The sequence below is a fragment of the Dermacentor silvarum genome, chromosome 1 (assembly GCF_013339745.2).
Source record: "Dermacentor silvarum isolate Dsil-2018 chromosome 1, BIME_Dsil_1.4, whole genome shotgun sequence".
In the NCBI taxonomy this organism is placed as follows: domain Eukaryota; kingdom Metazoa; phylum Arthropoda; class Arachnida; order Ixodida; family Ixodidae; genus Dermacentor; species Dermacentor silvarum.
The window spans coordinates 72,998,877-73,003,767 of NC_051154.1; the positions used below are offsets into that span (position 1 = coordinate 72,998,877).

The following is a 4,891-nucleotide window of genomic DNA, read 5'->3' on the forward strand; positions in this document are numbered from 1 at the left end:
TTATGTACAAGACAAGACCAACAACAGATCAGAAGAAAAATGCTATCCACAAAACAAGGACATGTGAGAACGTGAACAGAACACTGGATGCCGATGCATTCAAGCAAAACAGCACAAGTTAAAAGCAGCACAAGTGCTCCACATTTGCTTCACCTTCAATGATTAAAAAAAAAAAAAGAAAAGTAAAGCTAGTATTTTGCTCCTGCTGGGGAAAGTGGGGGAAAAAATAGGTGAAAATCAGAGGCACGACAAAAGGGACTCCTGTTGTTCCAAGTGAGCTAGCATTTAGAACATGTGTCAGCAACTGGTTCAACACACATGGGCATATCCTGCCTACTCTGTAACACGATTTACACACACTCGAAAGCTGTGCGTAGCAGCAGATGCGGGCTCTGTGACGGTTTGCAAAGGTCAAGGTGTCCCCATATGCACTCTGCAGCACTAGTGCAGAAAGCTAAATATGAGTGAACTCAGGCGAAAGTGACTATCAGCCATCTGAAAGGTCATCAGTGTTTTTTTTTTTTTTAACCTTTCGTCACAGTCAAATCCCGCCATACATTTCTGTAGGATCTAATTGAGAAGGGGGGAACATGGTCGTGCCTTGAGCAAACCATAGCAGGCAAAATGGCAGATTCAACATTGCCAATATGTCCAGAAGAGGGTCACAGGACTAATTTTTAAAAGTTACAGCAATGTAAAGAGCATCATCACATGCGCTTGCCATGATGACCATAGACCACCAGCACACTTGGCATGGTACGCTCATTTCTTCTGCTTCTCCAGCAGGAAAGTATCCCATGTAAAAAGAAAAACATCGGTGCACAAGCTTGAATTAAACTCGTATGCCTGTAATTTGTGTGAGACACAGCAACAGGTGGACAATTTGTAGGTCTTTGTTGGCAAGTGTTGCTAGACCCAAGTCCAGGAAGGATCGAGGTGCCAGCCTGACACAATGCCACTGCCACAGAGCCGGCGATGATAGGATTTAGAAGTTGCACCTCAAGTGGACGCCAAGAAGAGAAGGCATTCTTAGGTGGACAATGTGGTCGCTGCACTCAAGGACTTGCGCAGCTTGAGAGGCAGAGGTCTAGGCCAGCCGTATGCTACGCCATGATCTTGTTCACGATGGTCTGATGCAATGTCCCAAGTTGAGCCGTCCACTTGTCCAGCGCATTGTACCGGGCGGCACCTTGGCCCTTGCTGTCCAATTCGAGAACCATGATTCACCTGGTCGATGCGACCCTGGATAATGCTGCTCCGAAGCAAAGCAACAAGTGGAATGACATGAGAAAAGGTGGTATGCAACAAAGGTAAGAGATTAAAATGTAATAATTTTCTATACTTTATTATTTATTTATATGAATATTGTTTTTGCCTCTTCCCTCTATAATGTACTACATGTACCTTGAGGATGTTATAGTAATAATTACAGACATACATAACATCTCCTGATAGCATCTAAGAAGCATAAAATAATTTCTTTAGTGTGTGTTAACTGCAACCAACAAAATTAATTCAGATGCGGATCATAAATCCGGCAACAAAAGCTAATGCTCAGAGAAATCTGCAATACAAACGAGAACATGTGATGGCAGTCACTGCCTTCTTAACACCAAAGTACTGAAAAGCAGAAGAGCCTAAGTGCTTTGATGTATAACAGAATGTCCCTGAAGTAATGAATTTTTCTCATAAAGAATGCCAGCACATCGTAAGTTGACAGCATCAAGACATTATGGTTAATGGCATATTGGAGCGCGAAGGCACAATTACAAAGAAGAGACACACTTCACATGCGCTACTAACAACTTTATTCGAAAGACAGCGAGATGCCAGTATATATACATGTTCCCAACGCGCAGGCGCACCAGCCACATCGGGCAGTCTACAGAGGGCGATTATCAGGGCTAGCACGACCATTTGGAAGTTCTAAAGAAAGTAAGCTCCGCGTTGTACAAAACAACAGAGGTCTGACTTACACAGCACTACCCCTTTTCTTTTATGTAAAACGCTTCCATAGCTGGCGGGCGGTTTTATCTTCACTTCTGCCAGGATCTTCAAATCATGAACTCTCGGAACACAAGGGCAGGCTTTACAGTGAGCTGAAAGATGCGCATTCAAGTCTTTAGTCATGTTATTAAGCATGCTCCCTCATTTGATCACCGACGCAGCGGCCAGTTTGTCCTACATAGACTTACCACAAGACAGGGGATTTCACTGTGGTCCCCACATAATGGCAGCTCTAAAATAGGCTGCCAAGTGTAACATGTGAAATCTTACGTGCGGTGCACCACCGAGTGGTTTACGACATTCCCCTGTGTTGTGGAAAGTCCCATGTAGGACAAACTGGCTGCTGTGTCAATGATCGAATGAGGGAGCATGCTAATAACATGACTAAAGACTTGAATGCGCATCTTTCAGCGCACTGTAAAGCCTGCCCTTGTCTTCCAAGAATTCATGATGTAAAGATCCTGGGCAGAGTAAAGATAAACCGCACACCAGCTATTGGAAGCGTTTTACATAAAAGAAAAAGGTAGTGCTTGTGTAAGTCAGACCTCTGTTGTTTTGTACAACGCAGAGCTTACTTTCTTTAGAACTTCCAAATGATCGTGCTAGCCCTGATAATCACCCTCTGTAGACTGCCAGATTGTGCTGGTGCGCCTGCACGCTGGAAACAAACAGTATATCTACTGTATTTCGCCGTCATATGAATAAAGTTGTTAGTAGCACCTGTAACCTGTCCGTGTCTCTTCTTTGTAATTGTGCCTTCACGCTACAATATGTTGTTAAGCAAACACCAACTTGCCCAACAACAAGTTTTATGGGCCTCACATTACAACCACTGCCCAAGCTGTTTTAGGCTGCTGCAATGTTGAGTTTAGCAAAAGATTGACAGACTTTGCACAAGCTACCAGCTAGTTGCGGTACTATTGAAAAGTCTGTTTTCTAACTGCTCACGTACTCCAGCAGAACAAAGCAGGGATGCAAGAAAGAATGTTTGGCATCCACAATTTTTACAACAATTTTGTCAAAGGTAATCTTCCTGCATAGTGGCCACGATGCAGAAAAGCAGAACAAAGTAGTTGCACACAAAACCACCATTTTCCAGGTCACTGCTGGAAGAACAAGTTTCAGAACTACAGTAGTACAGTCACATTACCTAACAGAGAAAAAAAAAATGACAAGATGCCCACCTGTCCAAGATACAGGATACTAGAAGATTTTCCACCTCACTTGAGTCTATGTTGAGCTCCTGGAAAAAATTAAGAAAAGATAATATAAATAAACAAACTTGTAAAGAGAGCCACAAAACGATCAGCAATGAATATAGAAAACCCACCTTTGATATGAAAGGTATGTGAATCCTAGTATAAGGTGTGATGAGCTTTATTAAGACTTGTGTTCTAATGTTCCTAAGCAGATCTGTAAAGAAAAAAAAAAAGTGAAACTGTAAAGACACAGAATAGCACCACATAATTAGGTTTTCTAATAATGCTTCCACTAACCTTCAATGTGCTCTCTGATGAAAGGGTCATCCATTATGTTTCTCCTGTTGGTTTTCAATATTAACTCAAACTCACTGATGTCATTATTCTGGTAGGCACTGCAAAGACGACATCACATTAACTATGCTTGCAATATTTTTAGCAAAATATGAGGGGGGGAACACCCCAAGAGTAACAAGAATTTTTTTACTGATGCAGAAAGGGCAGTTACTGCCGAAAAGTGCCACTAGATGTGCATACTACGCTATAGTCTCCATTAGTTAGCCAAGCTGCATCCTTGTGTAAAGTTTCGTCCGCTCACTGCATTGCTTATTTTTAGCCTCCGTCGCTGCCTGCGTCAGTTTTACAATGCCGGATGTTAAAGAACCACGTGTGTGCTTCAAGTTCTGTTCAATATTGGGAAAGTATTTTATATCAGAAAGCCGGTCCACTGTAAATTTGCATCGCAAGGTGAGACAGTTCAAACAAGCAAAGAGCTCAGCTTGTGCATTACGACAATACTCCCACCTACACAACACTGCCTGTACAGTACACTGACAAAAATGAGATGGCATACTATTACCTCATTATCTTTATACTGCCCTGATGTTGTCCCTTGCCATCTCCAAAAATAAATGAGACCATAAAGGGGAGAGTTTTAAAGATCTGGAGCACGCAGAGAAGTGTACGACGGAAGCATTGAAGGACATGAGCTTGTAGGAGTCGCTGAACAGTTTTGAACAATGGATAAGGAGGTGGGGCAGGTCCATTGTTTTCCAGGGATAGTTGTACGATGATGATTAACATTCTGAATGTTCAAAGAAATATGTGAATTAGAAAAAACATTCTCATTACTTTTGGGTATGCCCTCCCACAACTAGCTCAACTGTCCTGTGCATTGGCGATTACCAGGCAATATACACAAAACAGTACTGCAAACATTTTCTGGCAGAGGGCACTGATTCCATGTTGTATTTAGTTGTAAAGAATAACTGGTCAAAAATGCACTACGTATTACAATTTGATTTTCTCCCAACCATCAAATTACAATCACAGAATGGCCCTATCAATTCTTTGAAAACAACCAACTTCCATCACTATGATGTGCACTTCTGACAACTTCTGACAACAACCGACAACTCCTATTAAGAAATCGTAAGTGTCCTGGGTGAATCCTCAGGACAGTTGTAGTGAAAGCTACAGCAACTTATCAGGCTATCATTGTAAACCTTATGTACTACTTGTAACAAACCCGTGACAACTATTCTGTACTCATGCTCTGCATGATCTTACATGGACCTTGTCGTTAACCTGTGTGAGCTTCGCGACACTGCTGCACGTAGTGGCTGATCATTATGTGTGGTATAGTCCCAATTGGTTCACCATGGTTTGTTTCTGATGCACCACAA

The 4,891-nt window shown here is 42.2% G+C and overlaps 1 long non-coding RNA gene across 1 annotated transcript; it reads right to left on the reverse strand.

Moving 5' to 3' along the window:
• Positions 1–3,185: 3,185 nt before the first annotated feature.
• On the reverse strand, positions 3,186–3,640 carry LOC119465830 (uncharacterized). Its single transcript, XR_005194932.2, has 3 exons — positions 3,504–3,640; positions 3,338–3,420; positions 3,186–3,250 (listed from the first exon to the last, which is right to left on the reverse strand). It is a non-coding gene; the product is annotated as an uncharacterized LOC119465830 (long non-coding RNA).
• Between the last annotated feature and the right edge of the window lie 1,251 nt (positions 3,641–4,891).